The 18,913-nt window shown below is 43.8% G+C and overlaps 2 long non-coding RNA genes across 4 annotated transcripts in view; one reads left to right on the top strand and one right to left on the bottom strand.

The window, feature by feature from the left end:
• Positions 1-535: 535 nt before the first annotated feature.
• On the top strand, positions 536-14,449 carry LOC143691367 (uncharacterized). Its single transcript, XR_013179491.1, has 7 exons — positions 536-684; positions 915-1,056; positions 7,012-7,171; positions 7,836-7,939; positions 11,092-11,587; positions 13,990-14,026; positions 14,280-14,449. It is a non-coding gene; the product is annotated as an uncharacterized LOC143691367 (long non-coding RNA).
• The window catches only part of LOC143691366 (uncharacterized), a 57,858-nt gene continuing 41,041 nt past the window's right edge, over positions 2,097-18,913 (bottom strand). For 2 of the 3 annotated variants that reach the window (XR_013179489.1, XR_013179488.1), the window contains exons 2-4: positions 5,770-5,917; positions 5,429-5,576; positions 2,097-2,652 (exon numbers count right to left, since the gene is read on the bottom strand). This is a non-coding gene — a long non-coding RNA (uncharacterized LOC143691366). The remainder of the gene's footprint in view (positions 2,653-5,428; positions 5,577-5,769; positions 5,918-18,913) is intronic. The other variant, XR_013179487.1, reaches the window with a different exon arrangement.

The raw sequence follows: 18,913 nt of genomic DNA, 5'->3' as shown, positions 1-18,913 counted from the left end.
AACTGTAATGAGCAAAGGGGTTTTTTTTTAGAAAGCAAACTCTCCTAGTCAGGGATGAAGTCTGTGGTATCACTCACCCTTTGGCCTGTCCCTAGTGAATTTTCTGATTTGAGAAAGTTCTGCCTCCACCTGGGGCCACTTCCTCCCCCTCCCTCAGCCCCTCCTAAGGTATACTTAAGTGGACCCCACAGACTCAGACTGCCTCTCCTGAGGAAATGAGCTCACTGGCTGTGTGCTAGCAGATGTGGGGAAATCTGTGTGGTCTCTCACAACAGCTGTTCAGAATTCTTTTTCCCTGAAAGTTTCCATTCTGTATAAGAGGAGGTGGGCAGGGGGGAGGGGGGAGGGCAAGTGGGCAGGCAAGGGAAGAATGTCAGCCCTCCACCCTGTTTTGGAGCTGTTTTGTTTCTTTGAGATCAATGTTTCTGAGACATTGTACATGCTGGAAGATGTCATGAATGATTTTGTTTTGTTCCAGATGCATGACACCAGGATCTCCAGCTCAGATTAGACACACTGTGTTGTCATGCCAACACACACAACACACACACATGCATACACTGTGTCCTCAACTCTGCTCGCACTTGGGGGGAAACAAAGGGGCTAAGAGGAATCAACTCTCCTCTCAAAGGAATTTCCCATTATGAAGTCAAGTAATGAATTCCTGAACCAAGTAGAGGACCGGTAAATGCCAAACTGCCTAGAATTCAGAGGAGGGAGATTTTTGTTTAGGACTGGGCTGCTCAGGAGGGGCTTTGTGAAGAAGGTGGGACTTGAGCTGGCTGGTAAGGAGGGCATGGCATGAGTAGCAAGGCAAGGGCTGGGCATCATACGCAGAGTGATGGAGTGAGCAAGAGCAGGGAGGTGGGGTGGAGCTGGCTCCTCACATTTACATACATCCTGCATATGTCTAGAACTCTCCTGGAAGATTCCTGGAGCTGAAAAAGTTGATGGAGAGCCAGCCCGTCTATCCTTCATCTCCAAGTAGGATTGCAAGGAAATCATCTCTTGTGTTTGCGCAGTTTATCCAAGAAAAAGATTCCAGACTATCCTCTGGTAAATTTTTCCAGGGTTTTATGATCCTAATTGTTGACAAATCCCTCCTTATATCTGCCTTTAATCCTTTTGGCAGCCTGGTGTCCACCACCCAAAAGCATGCCTTAAACTTAAACTTATGGAACACGTGGCCCCAAAGAGGTACTATGAGCTGAAAAGTCCTCACTCAACAAATACTATTGAGGACCTACTGTGTGCCAAGCTCTATGTCAGGCTCTAGGAATTCAGAGGGAATTAGGGTGTTCCTGCTTACAAGACATCAATACTATAAGTGATTAAAGTGCAATAGCAAGACTTATAAAATATAGACAAAAAGAAAAAAAAAGAACTTGCAAGAAGAAGTTACTACCTCTGCTTCAGAGTTGAGCAATGTTAGGGATGGCTTCATGGAGGAGGTCCGAGTTGTGCTGGGCTTTGAAGGCTGAATAGGGGTTTGCCAGGTAAGGAAAGGAGGTACTGGAATTGCAGGTGCAGAGACCAGCAGGTGTGAATGAATGGAGGGTTGAAGAGCATTCCCTCTCATTTCCTCCAGGATTTTGCTCTCAAGATCTGACTTCATATATAGTCAATTAGCATCTGCTAAAAGAATGAACTTATAAATAGCCTAGAACTTCACAGCCTTGTGGAGGGGATTTGAAAACCTTACAGCTGCAAGTGCCCATCGAGTCTTTTATTACTTGGTTGGGGCCCAAGAGAGAGTGTCTGAGACTGCCTCCGAGAAGGTCCTAGCAGAGGGGAGAGCACTCGGTCATTTGTTTATTCATAGACCACCCTGAGAAAAGGGATTGCATTATGAGGTCATGAATGCTTGCTTTAGCTAACTCATGGAAGTCAGAATCATAACAAGAGGAGGGAGTCTGGGGTTGATGTGATGAAAGGGAACCGTGTCTGTGTACTGCATGGCCATTAGTCTGTTCTTAGGTGTTTGTGTTACATCCTCTGAGTCCCTTTTCCCTTCCCTGCGAGGCTGGAAGAACAATCCAGTACAATAACGGTAACTGCAAAAGTAACAACAGAAACATGCTGCGTGCCGGGCTCTGTTCTAAGCACTTCACATTTATGAAATCATTTAATCCTTACAATTCTGAGGTCAGTGTAATTAGTATCTCTTTTTATGGCCAAGAACACTGAAGAGTCAGGTGAAGCAACTCGCCCCTGGGTCACACAGCTGATGGTGACCGGGGCCTGGAGTAGAACCCAGGCCATGTGGTTCCAGAGCCTGAGTTCCTAATCATGACATTCCAGGTCTCCTTCCAGTGGTGCAGGGAAAGCCAGAACTTCCTCTACCCCCACAATACCCATTGACTGAATCTGAAAGACATATCCTTTCTTCAAATAATAGTTGTTGTTGCTGTTATAATTACCTTCAGGAGTTCTTTCCCATCTTTGCTTTTTTCCAATCTCAGGATTGACTACATAGGGTGGTGCATAGGCTGGCATAGAAGAAAATGGGCGATGGAGCTAGAATGGGGTGGTATCCTATATTGTTTGATGATGTGAAAGGGATGCTGGGGACCCCCATCTCTTTAGAGCCTTTCTCGTCTACCAGGGAGATCCAAGTGCCCTTTGACACTTTGCTTCACCCACTGCAAAACCCTGGAAGAAAAAAGATTTTCTGGTGAATGTGAGAAACAGAGGCATAGGGGCAAAAATGCATGTACCACTCACAGGACCCCGAGAACACAAGGGAAGAGGACAGGGACTCTTACTGTATTGTCTGACCTACCCACACAGGTCATGTCATTACAGCAGGACCGGACCAGAAGGAATGGCAGCCTCCTGGCACACACATCTCCATTCCCTATTTCCACTCCCAGGGCAGGCCTTACTAAACAATCAGGGCGTTCTTGCTGACTGTGTTTGGATGCTGCCTCAGAAGACTTCTCAATTCAGTGCTTTAGACAGTCATAACCTATCAGTCTGATCTGGCCTATGAGACGAAACCCCTTTGACATCTCTGGACCAGCCATTAGCTGTTTGATGGCCTAAAGGAACCAGAAAGAACTTCTTGAGTTCCATCCTAGATCTAGAACCAGTATCCTGTCTCCAAGGGGAGTTGGACAGGTTCTCACTGTAAGGCCATTGGGCTAACTTGTGTTTCTTCCCTCTTTTATAGCACCAGGGCAGGAAAAGCAAAAATTTGAGCAGTGATCTTGTATCAGATTAAATAAACAAACTTTTATTTTGTGCCAAGCCCTGGTAAAATGAAGATTCAACTATCCCCAAAGCTGCATTTTATGATTATATTGTTTATATTTAGACTACAATGTGGATGACACCTGTCAGGTTGGGCAGTGCACAACCTGTACAACTGTCCACAGAGGCCCTGATTATTCTTGTGCTTGGGCAGTTCACAGTCTAATTGGGGGAACAGTATCTAAACAGACAGTGGCAATTTTATCTAATGAACACTATCACTGAAGCATGTCCAAACAGCACAGAAAAGGAAGAAGCCAGGAACTCCCTGCTTGGGAGCAGGAGAAAGTTTTATAGCATAAGTGCCCTTAAAGCTAAGCATTGAACAATGAATATGTCTTCCCCAACTAGAGCAGGAAAGATGGGGCATTTCAGGCAGAAGGGCCAAAATGTGAAAAGACATAAGCACACAGTGAACAGTTTAATGTGTGTATGTGTACTGGTTTATTGGGGGGTGGGGGCAGTAAGGCTGGTGGAAGTTAGCTCACCCTGTTTTCAGCCACACTGGTGACACCTGGGTGTCTGCAGTTAGCTCAGGCCCCTCCCCCAAATCCTCTTGTCTGTACCACTGGCGGCTGTCTGGGAAGGAAAGGGCCTTGGAGACAAGCATGTCCAATGCAGAAAGGAGAGGGAGAGATTTTTTTTAAGGCAAACCCCAAGCCTCACTCCTACAGTACTTCAGTGTGTAGAAGTGAGAGCAACAATTCATGGCCTGTTTCCACGGGCCAGAGAAGTGAGGCTTCTGGGAGGGAGGTGAGAGCAAGACTGTTCCCAGAGGCTCCAGCCTCTGTTTGTGCAGACAGCATGGAATCTTTTCAAGCCATGACCATGTGGTACCCGCTGCTCCCTCCAGGAAAATCCATGACATGGTGAGGAATGGGCCAACTTGGTCTGCCAGAAACGGGGGCAGGCACGCTGGGGGTTCAGTACACTCAAGAGATGATATAGATTAAAAGACCTTTAAGCTCAATCAAGAGCTGAAGGTGAAGACAACTTCCAGGATTAGGAGAGGGAAGGAAAAGATTTCCAAGGACCACTCCTTTCTCAAGAAAAAGCTCCATGGATAAATGAATCTACCCCCCAGGACAGATAAATCTCCAGGGCACTAGGCCACAGAAAAAGTGCCCAACAGCTCCAGCTAGAGCTCCCCTTTCTCCTGCAGCCTTTGGGAAAAATGCAGGACGGATCAGTAACCTCAAGCCTCAGGGCAAAAGCTGGCTAGTCACATGGGCCAGGACTGCCTAATCTAAACTAGATTTGGGGTGCATGTCATTGTTCAAGAAGCTTCCTCTGCCTGAGAGTATAGTCCAAAGTCCTCTCGTTGTGGCTTGTAAGAGCCCCCACCATCTTCCTCCACTTTATTGCCCTTCAACTGCCCCACGCAGGGTCTGTTCTCGCCCCACAACCTGCTCACCTTTTCCTGTGCTCACCACACCTGTTGTGCTGCAGCCAGCAAAGCCCCTCCCTCCCTTCCCTGTTGATTGAAAGCGCAGGCTCCCCACCCAGAGGCGGCTCCCATCACCAGGAAGCCTCAGGCCCCTTTCTCTTTTCCTCCACACTGAGCTGTCCGTATCTCTATTGTTGTCTTCATTTTCGTCTAAATTACGTTATGGGGGTTGTGTGTCTTACCTTGGATTTAGAGCTTATTAAGGGCAGGAACCAAATCCCAACAGTGCTTTGTTTAGTGCCTCACACATCATTTGTTTATTGGAAGAAGGAAGGAAGGGAGAGAAAGGAAGAGAGAGGGAGCACGGAAGGAGGAAAGAAGGGAAGTAAGGAAAAAGGGAGGGAGGAAATCATTTATTTTTTAAAAATTTATCCTCTTTAGTGAAGTCATTTCTTATTCCTGAAAGCAGACCTTACACATACTGCCTTCTGGGGTACATATAAAATAAATTCTGTCTGAAAGGGAATTCCTGTAAGCCAGATGCTTTGGCAAAGATAAATATGTCTGATGTGGCATTATATATTTGAATAAATGAACAATGTTAGAAATTTTCATTAGAGATTTCTCTATATGAGGCCCTATACTGAAGAGGAACTCATCACGGAACCAGGCACAGCTCTGTCTTCAAGAATCTGAGTCTACCAGAAAAGAGAAGACATGAGCCAAAATATCAAATGCAAGGTCAGAATCGTCACGTGTGCTGAGAGATGGAGAAGAGGGAGAATTCACCTTCTCTTGTTGAGATGTGAAAGCAAGGTCTTTCTGTGTTGAAGATCTGAGGAGGAATTGTAAATCTGTTCATCTATTGCCAAAGAATGCTTGCCTTGGAAACCAGAGGGCGCCTCGGATTCAGTCCCAGTGATAAAGTGTTGCTAAACTGGGTCAGGGACAAAAACAAAGGACAGACGATACCATAAATAATGAACATTTAGGGAAGAAGGTGTCAGCTCAAATATTTAGAGGCTGTACAAGGAAAAGGGAACAGGGCATGTAGTGATTTGACCAGAAGTTTTAGAAGACTTCAATCAATCAATTAATCAATTATTTAGTTCAGCAATTCTCTCTCTTACCTAAAACACTGCAATACATTCCTCATGATCTCTCCAACTTCAACCTCGCCCTGGTCTTGTCTGTCTTCTCGAGTACTGCGAAGTTGATCTTCCTGGGCTATCATTTTGATCATCTCACTTCCCGTCTTAAAAACTTTCAATAGTTTCACTGAAAAATAATAAAAATCAAGTTCAATGGGCCTTCAAAGTCACTCTGATTGCATTCTGTGTTTTAAAAAGCAGCCCATCCCCAGGTGATTCTGATACATGCTAAGGTTCAAGAATTATTCACATGTGGCTTCCCTCCTCTATGAAGAAAGCTCTCTGAGGACAAGAGCCCTCCCTACATCCTTGTAGTCCCCTCAGTTACATACCATGGAAGGTATTCACGAAAATACCCTCTGAGCAGAGGTGGCTCGTCGAGTGGGGTGCTAGGTACTGGGGAAATAGAGAAGAATTTAGATGCTTTGGGGTGCATTTGTTTATAGTCCATCGGTGCAGACGAAATCAGCACATGGAGCACCTGAGAATAACTAAATGCTGATTTGCAGGGCACAGTTACTAAAACAAAAACAAACACAGAATAGGGGAAGAGGCACGGGGTAGTTTTAGTGTATGCCCTTGTATGATGGAGTTCTTCCTTCCTGTAGGCTAATTTTATTCCCTATCTGCCCAGGAATAACTGACCAGCAAGCTGGAGGATAGTAACAATGATGATGATGATCATAACAATCCCCAACTATTTATATATAATAATAACGGCAAACATTTATTGAGATCCTACTATGTGTCATGCACTATTCTAAGCATTTTATATGCATGACCTTTAATCTTCATAACAACGCAGCGATGTAGGTAATGTTACTACTTCTACAGATGTGGAAACTGAGGCACAGAGAAGGTACCTAAGATCCTACTGCCAGGAAGTGGCAGAGTCAGGTTTGCCACCAGGCGGCCCGACTTGAGAGCCTGTGTGCTGAGGGGTAGGGGAAAGGGACAGATAGGGCCCCGGCACCTTGATGAGCTCTGCATAGTGCTCTGGGCAGGCGCTTTATCATCAGAAGGGGATTTTAGACTAAACAGGGAAATTCTCATGCCTTCAGCACATCCTTCCTTCTGGATGGCTATTGCTCCTTATTTGGCCCTCTGTGAGTGTTCCAGCTCTGAGATTAACATGCTCTCTCACCCCCATGGGAGAGCTCTCTTCCACTGCATCTGTTCTGCTTTAATTAACATGTTTCCACCTTCCTGCTGCCCCCGTAGAAATCCCAGACGCCTCTTGGAGTCCAATACCTGCATCTCATCACCGTCTCCTCCTTTGCGCCTGGCCTGCATGTGTTCTCCTTTAATGCCGAGAATCGGGGAGGCCTCTCCTCCACCCTACTGCATTCTTTTCATCCCCTCCTTCTCTTCATTCCATAAGGTAGGGAACGGCTGGGTCCTATAGCTCCCTTTACAGATGGATTTTAAAAGCAGACGCACACACGGTTACAGTTCAGTGTGATCTGGAAGAACCAGTGCTTTGGGGGACTCACCACCACTAAGTCTGAAGCCCTCTCTGACTTACTGTGTCACTTGGGGCCAGCCACTTGCCCTCTCTGTGTCTCAGTCCCCCGTGGTGGGATCATAATATCTACCGCCAAGCAGCGCTCGGAGCATGAATGAATGATTATCCTGAACGCCCTCTGAGCTTCTGGGACAAAGGTGCTATGTTAATACACAGTATCCCTCTTCTTCTTCTTCTCATTAGTATTATTCAAACCCAGATGGCATTATTATTGTTGTTGATTGACAGCCCTGCATAGCCCCATTCACGGGTGTCAGAGAGCCAGGCGGTAGTTAACACAAGCAAAAAACCATGTTTAAAACAAAGCCCAAGGAACACTCCAATAGTGTGTGCCTTGGGTTGCTATTGAAGGCAGAGCAGCTGCGGTGGCAACACGGAGGGACAGGGCAAGGAAATGCATCCCGGAGCACAAAGGGGGGAAAGTGGGTCTTGACACTGATCATATAATCGTGCTGGGCTTTTATAGACACTGGGAGGCCTCAAACAGAAGAAATGCTTGAACTTTATCCACGGTTTACAGGCAGCGGCTGTAAAGGTCTTTGTGGCTGTTGCTGCCATGTTAATGACCCAGCTTGGGGCGCTGCCGCCGCCGCCGGCCGCTTCTTCCAAAGAAAACAAATCAAAGTGAGTAACTCGATGTCCAGCAATGAGTTTTCCATTATATAAAAATAAGTATAAATCTTCTGCTCTAGGGCAGCCATCCTGGGATGTCGGAGGCTGGTAAAGGGGTCAAGGTAACTAGATGCTTTGAACCCCTGAACCAGCACATCAAAAAGAGGCCCCTTCTCTTTGTTAATTGCAAAATAAACAGATAAAAATAAACCCTGGTGCTCCAGCTCTGTGGACAGCATGTGCACCAAAGGAGAGAGGATGGGGAGGTGGCCGGGGGTGGGGAGGGGGGAAGAAGGCTCCCTTGATCCAGTTCTCCATGACCATTTCCCACTCTGCCTCCACTGATAAAAACCCATGAGTAATTGAACCTCAATAAGTTGAGGCATTAATCTTCAGCTACAGGGCATGTCTTGAAGCATTAGAGAAGTTTAGTCAAAGTGGCATCTTGGGTAGATGCCATTTAGTGCCTTCGAAGTTTCAAAAAATATGTAAAATATTAAAAATATTCTGGTGGTCTGAACAGAGCCTGTGAGTCCTTAGTAGGGTGAGGAAGTTAAGTGTGGGCAGAGGTGGGGAATTTGGGCAAACAGACAAATAGTAGGGGTTCCTAGGTCGTGGAAGGGGCTGTGGGGCTCGGGGGGGAGAAAGGGTGAGTGTGTGAATGAGGGAGGGTAAAAGTGGGGGAGAAAAGTGGAGGCACTGGAGCAAGAGAGAAGACTCAAGGGGACCTGAGGTTGGCGTGGTGATGGTTCGGGGATGCTGTGAAGGGACTGACAGGGGCAAGGTTGTATCAAGGGAGGGAAATTAAACATTGGGAGGCCCAGGGCAAGAGGCCCTGAGGGGCAGATCATTCTTGAGCAGGGTAGGTTAGAGAGTCTAAGACCCCCTACCCCTTCAGTCCCCATTTTCCTCTCTGATTCGGCAGAGAAGAATACAACGTGCTGCTTGGATGGGGCTTTCTATTTTTCCTACAATAGACATTACCATCCCCAGTGGTACCCCATCTGGTACCACTTTTTCTGGTGGTACCAGAAAAAGTAAATGCCTTTCTTTTACCCAAACATTCTGCTTCCTTCTCTATATTTCTTTCCCTCACCAAACCTCTTTCCTTCACTGGATCCTGCCAGACCACCTCTTTTTTGCTACCAAGTTAGCATTTGTCCATCCATGGATTCACTCGACAAACACTGAGAACTATCTCTAACTCTGCCTTCCAGGAACTCTGCATTCTGGAAACTAAATACGCAGGGTCTCTGTTCTCCAGCAGCTCTTATTCTAGCATCAGAGACAAACAAACTGATCCTGAGATAGGTAATAAGACAGAAGTAAGTACAGTGCACCTGGGTCAGCTTTGAGGGTCAGGGTTGGTTGGAGGTGAGGTGGTAATAGCAGGAGTAGATTCCAAGGGAGTGGTTGAGAGGGAAGACAAATGGGAATTAGATGGAGAAGGGGAAATGATCTGACACACAGAGGAAATACCATGTTCTAAGGAATATACGTTGGATTGATGAAAGAGTTAAGGACAGATTGAGAACGAGAGAGCAAAAGTGGTGAAGAAGGCAGGCAAACTCTGGGAACAGCATGTTGCACAGAGAGGCTGGAGCAGAGAATATGAAAGAGATGAGGCTAGGAGGGAGCCAGGAGTCACGGTGAGGAGCTCCAACTTCATTTTCAAGGTAAAGGGATCCACCAGAGGGCGGGGGTCAAGATCAGATTTAAGAAAGGTCACTCAGGCTACAGGATGAAGAGCTGTTCCCATTTCCTGAGCAAGTGACATTCTGGTCTGAACTAAGCCAGAGAAGCAACAAGAACAAATGTGATCATCTAAAGAGGTAGAGTCATCTGAAGAGGATGGTGTGGGAAGAGTGAGGAGAGAAGCCTCCCAGAATTTTAGCAGGAAGTGTCTTGTAAACTCCTCTCCTTCATGGTCTATCCCCCTGCGAGTCTCTGCTTTTATTCAAATTTCCTCCTCAGAGTTTTCCCTCACACACATTTGTCTTCATGGATCCTTTTCCTCTCTGATCTCCTAAAATTCCATCTCTTCTAAGTCTCCTTTTCACTTTCTTCATTCTCTCCTTTTTCCAACCCCATGATTTTTCCAGCTTGTCCCCATCATAGGAGCAGGAGCTTGTTCCTTCCTGCCCAGGATGAACAGGCTTCTAGCCTCTTGTTGCAAGGACCATAGGCACGAATTTGCTCCGGAGAAAGAGCTGAAGGATTTTCCCAGGAAGCAGGATGAGGGAGATTTGGGCTGGAGAGGAGAGAAACCTAGAGAGATATGGGTGGGTTTAAGACAGAAATAAAATTAAATTGGTCTTCTTCACTGAAATAGTTGGTTGGGAGAAGGTTTAATGGGTTCCCTGGAGATTTTCACATTCCTTAGTCCTAAGATTTTTTTGTTTTTTGTTTTTTTGTTTTTGTTTTTTAGTATGGGAGAGAACCTAATTCCTAAGAGGGCAAGAGGGAAGCTGTCCTGCCCCCTACTTTCTATCCACCTCACCCTCCCTAGGGAGGTGGAGAATAAACTCTTGATTCCAGATCCTTCAGGGACGCCAGATGGATACTTCAGAGGGACTATGAGGAGTCATTTAGTGTGTTCACGGTTATTTAAATAATTAATGCGGCCAGGATAATTTATTGATCATCTGCTCCATGCTCTGCTTGACTACGTCACATTTATATCTCTTCTAATCCTCCAGAAACCTTATGAGGTAATTAGAATGATAATGTTCATTTTAGAGATGAGGAAACTGAGGCTTGTGGAGGTTAAGAAATTGGCCCAAGATTTCAGTCAGTTGGTGGCAGACCCAGGGTTTATTTCACATCTTGGTCTACATGACTCCTTGACCGATAGTCTTTCTGCCATGCACTCCTTCCACTGCCAAGCAGATGAAACGTAAAAATAAAATAAAACAATAATAGCTCACATCAGCTTAACAAAAATTTAACTCTGCATTCTTTTTCTCTCCTAAAATGCTAGAAATGGATATTGTTCTCTAGATCTTGCCCCTAAACAGAGAGCAGAAAATGTTTCCCACAGAATTTTGATACTTTTCTTTGGATGAAATATTTGCTGTTCTGGGAAGATTGCAAGCTTTTAATTTTCATTCATTCATTTTTGAAGACTGCATCAAATAAAAGTTTTTACTAATTCTATCTTTCAGCCCTTCCACAGCAGAGCTCCTTTGAGGATCCGGTCTTCGTGAAGTATGTTAGGAATATTTTCCAGGACATTCAGAAGGGCAGAAGTTCCAGGCAGAAGCTGACCTACCCCCTGCCTGGCTGGGGCTCAGAAGCAAGCTTGAGGGGGAATAGGCAGAGATGTACACAGGCAAGAGGGTCCAAAGTGGGGTGCATAAGGTGTGAGGCAGGTGGACCCTCCTGTAACAACAGCAACAACAACAAAAAATGAAAATGTGGGAGTGCCTTTGGCACTGGTGGGCAGAAGCTGGAAGGACTTTGAAAAGAGAAGAAGTAAAAATCCAAAGTGTCACAAACAGACTGTTAGCAGAGATTTGATATTTCTCAAGAAGACTGTCTGTCAAGGACTAAAGGAATGTGAGGAAAATGTTACTGGAAACTAGAGGGAAAAGAATACATTATGTACTGGCAGAAAGTTCAGCAACAGTGTTGCCTGCTATCATGTGGAAAGGAGAAAATGTAAGTAATGGGCCATGCCAACTATCTGAGGATATTTCCAGGCAGCATTAAAGGTGATGTTATAGTAAATCTTGAGAGGAGAAAGACAAGCTCAAGAAAGAAAGATATTAAATTTACATGAGGCAAAATCTGCTGAGTTTGAAAATCCCCTGCCTCTGCAGATGGTAAACAATACTAACTTAAGAGATGGCATCTGGATGATGATAAAATTCAGGGAATGATCAAGGAATTACAATATAAAGATGAAACTGAGAATGTGGCTATAAAATCCTTTGTTAAGGTTTTAAGGTAGTGACTTAGAGAACAGTTCAGTAAAAGAAAAAACAGGGTTTTCAAGAATCTGTGAGACCAAGGGCTGTATCTTCCTCTGTCACTACGGGAAAAGAAATTTTGGAATGGCTGAGTATTGGCATACAGGAAAGGAAGATAGGTAGGGAAAATTCTGGAAGTTTTCTAATGCTGCTTGCATGGTAGAATTTTTTAAAAAGAATGTTGTGAGTTTTTAGAGTAAGAGTGATACTGTGAGGGAGGTTTTATAGCACCAGCATAGTAGATTTTCAATGGCTGTGTCCCTCAGGCCTTTCTCCAGAGAGCCTCCTACATCTGCTGTGACTACGTTTTCCCCCACTCCTTAGTAAAGGTCACTCCTAAGAGAGTATGAGGCTGAAGCCTACATTTCCTGCTGCCATGGAAAACTCCATCTGAATGCCAGTGAGCTGGATCATGACAGGGCCCAAAATAAGATTTATTGAGGGATTGAAATTCCTGTTCTTTTCCTATTTCTCCCTGTGAGAATCTCATAGTCAAGACCTAAAAATTATCACAAATATGCACCTCACAGGTTCTCTAGAACTAATACAAAGATAATTCCCCAACTCTAGGATGTGTTTTAAGAGAGGCTGGCAAGGCCTTCTACCCCAGAGACCCCTTAAACAGAAAGCTGCCATAGCTAGTGTCTTAGCAAATAGAAAAAGTCTGTCTTTCCTTCAGGAGAACGCAGCCCTGGGCCCACATGCATGACATGGTGAGTGGAGTGCAGACCCTTATCCTCTTTGATTCAAGTTCTGTGTAGAGAATAATCTACACAATCATTGACAACCGTCCTGTGGTCATGGGGCCCCAAATTCCACCATTTGGATGCCATTCTAGCTGTTCAGATGAATGTATTAGTTCCTATTTTGTCAAGTGCAAGCATTTCTGGATATGAGGAAACATCCAGCTCCTATCAGCCATTATTGCCTTACTCTCCTAATGACAGCTATCAAAAATGGAGGAAAGAGGGAGTAGAGAGACAGAGAGGCATGCCAGGGTGGGTGGAATGGCCCCTTGAGGGCAAGTCGGTAGGTTTTGCTGGGGCGCTACAGGAGGTCAGAAGGAGGATAAGGACCAACATGGAAGAGGAGAACTGCAGTGGAGGCAAACCTCACTTATTTGCCGATTCTGTTCAGATCCAGCCTTAGGTCTGGGGAAGGAGGCCCTGATTTCATGGTAGCCATTTACAAAGCTCCTGACTTCTCCGGGTTCCTCTGCTTAATGGTCCCGTTTGCTCCCCTTCCCGGCCTCTCAAGGTCCTGTGTCTGAGGTTTCAGGAAACTCCCGGCTGGTGTCAGGCCACAGAGTGGAGACAAGAACGGGAGGAGCAGGAGAAATAAAAGACCAGGGGCTGAAAACCAGGTAGTCCAGGCTCTCTTGGAAGGGGACAGACCTGAGACCCTAATTTTTAAAATATTTTCTTCAAAATCTAAAATGCGATATAACTCTACAACATGTGAAAGTTGCATGAAGTCTCAGCCAAAAGTAAAGCTGAAGTCCTTATTGGAAAAGGGTGTGTGGCTAGAGAACAATTCCAGATTTTTTTTTCCCTGTGAATAAAAAAAAGAAAGTCTCCATATCCCTCTCCATTATCCACTTCTCTGGGAAGTACCACAATTTCTCAAGTACATTGAGATGAATGGCCATAGAAGGAGAAAAGGCAATTTATCAACTTTGGGTCTTTCCTGTAGATGTTGCAATTGATTCAGAATTCTAAATTGTCTAAACTCTAAGTCCTCTCCTAAGGCCTGCCATGGATTTGAAGTACAAATCCATAGGAAACACAGCACTGAGCAGGGTAACTAACAGCCTTCTATTGAATGAAGCTAAATGAAAAAAGCTTTGAGTGTGAATTAGGAACGGGGGGTGTGTAACTTAGAGGAAAACTTTAGAGATTGTTTTTGTCAAATCACTAGGAGGATGAAATCTCCTTAGTTTTATTTTGGGTTTTCATAAAACGGTGATGACATCTAAAATTAGAGAGCAAAATTTTGAAGTTAAACGGGATTGTCAAAACTTTGCATTCGCTGTCTAGTTCTCTTGCCCACCTTTGCCGCGTGTAATTTTTGCCCAATCCCCTCCTTGTGTAGGATAGAAGGAGCCCTACTATGATGAAAACTGGACCAGGTGAGAGTGGGTTTGTGGAGAAGGAGCTTTAGGGTTGAGGCAGAGGGGAGGGAAGGCGGGGAGGCAGGGGAGAGGGGGTACAGACAGGCGCCAGAGGGAGGTTGTGGTTTTAGGGGATTTTTTTGTTTGTTTGTTTAATTACTTGCTAGGATGGATTCAGTTTCTCTCTCCAGAAGAGATACAGAGTTGAGATGAATTTTAGATGTTTTTCTAAGAAAAATGCTACTCAGTTGAATTTCTGTTTTTGCCACAGCCATGCAACTGAGCTGGAGGAAAAGAAAGCACAAGTTAACTCCCACCAGACTGTGTTTCTTCCATGTCACAGAGCCTGCGTTCTGTTCCTGAGGAGGAAACAGTACCCTGAAGGATTCCAGAGAGGTTGACAATTAGGCAAAAATGTTTGCTCAAACAACATGCCATTCGGTACAATTTTCTGTGATAAATTCTTTTCTCCTTGTCAAAAGGGGACCAGAAAGGTTACCTTTCAGTCATAATCGATTGAAAGATAGAACTGTGTTTTTATTGATGTTAAAGCATTTAAACATACTAGAGCTTGAAATAATTTTTAGGTTATATTCTAGCATATTTTTAACTTAACAACAAAGGAAAAAATAGAGCTCATGCTAAAATCCTCCTTCCCCTTCTTTTAAGAATCCCTTGAAATTGAGGAAGGAAATGAGGCTATGTTCCCTATTTGTCTTGCCTTAATAGTTGTAAAGGCAACACTTTTAGATTGGAGTATCTCAACTGACTTCACCCAGAGTTGACTTACTGGCTGCAATGCAATAGCAGACAAACTTCAGAGAAAAAAAACATGTGCACTGCTTTCCCCTTATTCCGAAATGCAGTGGATAAATATGACATGGTACAGTTAGTTGCTCAGAGCAGGCCCTCAGATAAACAGTAATTGACTATTGAGGTAACAGTAAGGCAGTAAGCCACATGTACTGGCTATTTATCTTGCACACCATATGATTTGTTCACTCATTCATTGCACATGTATTGAGTGTGTACTTTGTGCCAAGTCCTTCATTAACTTCCTTGAATACAGATATGAATAAAACAGTCTCTGCTTTCAGGAAGCTCTCAGCCTGGCCAGGGAGATAACAAGTAGTAAACTTTAATAACCCCATGGCAGAATAGTATATAGGAATGTAGAAAACACTGTATAGAGGTGTTTAATGATGCTCCTTTTACAAAGAAGAAATAAATAATGGCCTATAGGATTTGGTGCCAACTTCATGGTTGCAATGATTGTGTGTGCTTGTGTGCATGTGTGTTCGTATGCTGTATGGTGGGGTCACATTTCATTATTTTCCTATGTGAGTATCCTGTTATTGCAGCACTATTTGTTGAATTTTTGTTGGTTTGTTTGTTTTTTGGGAAGTATATGGACCAGGATTTGAACCTGGGTCTCCCGCATGGTGATTGCAATGATTTTTGATGGAAGTTTTGAAGATTAAAAGTGCACTGGGAGGGGAATGCTGGCTTAGGGAACAGCATATACAAAAACACAGAAGAACAAAAGAGAAAACCATGATCAGGGCATAGCAGGTAACTAGGTGTGCGTAGAGTTTAGGGTGCCTGGTAGCGGAGCGGGAAGTGGGTTTGGATTGGGAAGAAACCTGCCTACCATCCTAAGGAGTTTGCATTTTATATAAAGAATATTTATAAATAAATATTACAGGGTGCATGGACGGTTCAGTGGTAGAATGCTCGCCTTCCATGCAGAAGACTCAGGTTTGATTCTCGGACTATGCATCCCCCCCAAAATATATACATATATATTTTTATATATACATATAATTACACAACCACATGTAATAGCAAAGAGACATGAATGGCACTCCCTGGAGTTGTGCTCTGAAAGGTGAAACTTAATCAACATTCCTATCAGAGTAAGGCTGAAGCAGAGCTGCTCACTGTAACTACCTCTAGGTAATACTGTACTGGAAGTCTTAGTAATGCAATAGGATTAGGAAAATAAAAAATACATATAAGAATTAAAAAAAAAACTGTTCTTATTTGTAAATGATGTTTCTAAGAAATTTATAGATACACTATTGAAATTAATAAATATTCACTAAACTAGATATAAGACCAAACAAAACCATAGCCTAAATAATCACCAGTAATAGACAGCTGGAAACGTAACATTTAAAAATGTCTTATTCACAAATGTATAAGACACCGATGGAGAAAACAATGAAACGTTACTGAAGAACATGACAAAAAGTTCTGATTTATTAATTAGGATGCTTTTAGCTGCAAGTAACAAACATCCCAACAAAAGTATCTTAAATATAGACTATTTACTGTTTTGCATAACAAGAAATCTAGTGTAGCCAGGTCCAGGGTTAGTTAATTCTGCAACTCAAAGATGTGATGAAAGACCCAGGCTCCTTCCATCTTTCTGCTGCATTATTCCCAGTGTGACTTATATTCTTGGGTTTGTCCTCTCGTGGTTGCAGGATGGATGTCTGGGTACTAAGTCCTCCTCACACAACCCTGCTCTAAGGGAAGTAAAAGAAGTATCTCTTCATACGTCCATTTGTATTAAGCAGGAAAATTTTTCCCAGAAAACTTCAGCTCCAGTCCCATTGCCTGGGATTGAGTCATGAGGCCATGCTCACCAGCAAGGAAGACTGGGAAAGTATCTCACAGTTTCAGTTTCTACCTTGGGAGGCATGCTTTGTCATCAACTAAGAGGCCAGAACAGGGTAAATTACCATTGTGTAGGCAATCAATAGACTCTGCCACACTCAAATAAGTGGGCAGAAAGACTCGGTATCATTAGGTTGTCAATTCTTCCCCAAATTAAATCTATAAATTCAGTACACTTTCAATCAAAACTGAAACAAGTCCTCTTGCCTGCCCTCCACCCCCAAAGGAACTTGCCTAAATATCTCTACCAAGCAGGAAATGCACTTATGAACCAATTGCTTTAATTTGTCTTTTCAAATGATGTTGCATTGCTTATGCTACTTCAAACCATACTTCACTTCCTCCCAAGATTCCAAAATGTGCCTTGTTCCCTTTTTCCTAGTCCCCTTAACTGGGTTAACAGTCACAGTGGGAGGCAACGGAAGTCAAAGAAGAATTTTAAACAGGTGGCTGACATGATCAGATCTGCACTTTAGAGAGATCATCCGGCAGCAAGAAGATTTGATATAAAAGAAAAACAAGGCATAATCCTGCCCTGAAGGGTTTTTAAATCTACCTGAGGAGATTCCAAACACACAGTGGTAAAGGACAGCAGATGAGAGAGCTGAGGGCCTCACACGGGGAGAGGGCCAGAGTTGGAGGACTAGGGCTCTGCCACTTAAACACTTGGGGCCTCACATTTCTCACCTGTGAGACAATGGCAACACCTACCTCACAAACTGTTACGAGAATTAAATGATAAGGAGTATATGAGAAATGCTCTGTTGATTATAAAGTGCTCTCTAACTGTGAACCAATACAGAGTACAAAGATTGTATCTGTGAGTTACAATATTGTACTGTAGCAGCAAAATTAATCACATCGATATTTTTGCTCCTTACCTGCCATAAATCCTTCATGGGAGCAAGGTCAAAGGAGGGTGGTTTTATAACTTAGAAATAAACACCGACTCTTCCAGTTGGAAGGAATCTTTGAGGTTGTTATTTCAGTCTCCCACTCCATGCAGGAACCCTTTCTCCAAATTCCTGACCCAAGTGGCCATCCTGTCTCTGCTTGAACACTTCCGAGGATGGAGGTGCTACTCCCTCACACAGTGACTCATTCCCCTGCTGGGCAGCAGGAATGGTGATAAACAGAGCTTACTTCAGACTCCCGCCAACCTCTTTTCACATGTCTTAGTTCTACCTCCTGGAGCAACATGAAACTAATTCACTCCTTTTCTCATTTGACAGCTCTTCAAGGGTTTGAAGACAGCTATCAGGGGCTTGCTAAGTCTTCCCTTTCCTGGGATAAACGTCAAATTTTTTTTTTTAATTGCCCCTCGCATGACAGATTTCTAAGACCCTTCACTAAACTGCTTGGCCTCCCCCTACTGCTCACTACTTTAAAACCTGCATCCCCTTTAAACTCTGGTGCCACCCCTGTTTGGATGCAACCTAAATGTCCAACAGTGAGGCAAATTTAAACAAATTAAGGCACATCCATACAATGATGTACTGCACAACTATTAAAACTGGGACTTCAAAGAACATATAATGACTTAGGGAAATGATCTAGACTATAGTGTTAATTTTTTTTTTTAAAAGCAGAATATTAACTCTATATAAATATATATCTTAATCCTTCCCTCCATGTACCTCCATCTCACCCAAAAAGGAGTTCAAGGACACAGACCAAAACGATAACAGTGGTTATCTCTAAATGTAGAGAGTCAGACAAAACTTCTGTTTTTCTTTATCCCTATCTGCATTCTAAGCTTTCTACAATGACTCTACTTTGCTTTTATAATTTAGAAAACAAAAAGGCCCACAACATCTAATGTGAAGGAGAGACGTGGTGCCCCAAAGAAGCCCCAATGTTCCGATGCCCTGATGCAGGTAGGCCAATGGTATCTCGACACCTTTGTTTTGGCCGTTATGCTTCCACCAATACTGCCTGACAAGTACAAGCTTTTTTGTAGCCATGTCAATGTTTAATTTTATCTGAGATCCTGTGATGCTGCAAAACAGTGAAGGTGAAGAAATCCCCCCCGAAAATGGCTTACTGCAAAGAACTCCCTTTCCCATATGACTGAGATAAGATTCACAGATGCCCTTTTGTTTACTTATGACGAGGCCAGGCACACACCCTCCACATTCCCATTCTCTGCCTCACAAATGATTAAGCTGAACTGCTTGTCCCCACTGATCAATCGGAACAGAATGCTTGTTAATCAGACTTTGG

Source organism: Tamandua tetradactyla, chromosome 7 (genome assembly GCF_023851605.1).
Source record: "Tamandua tetradactyla isolate mTamTet1 chromosome 7, mTamTet1.pri, whole genome shotgun sequence".
NCBI classification, from domain to species: Eukaryota; Metazoa; Chordata; class Mammalia; order Pilosa; family Myrmecophagidae; genus Tamandua; species Tamandua tetradactyla.
The sequence above is the reverse complement of the archived record's forward strand: the minus strand, read 5'-3'. Positions and strand labels throughout refer to the sequence as shown.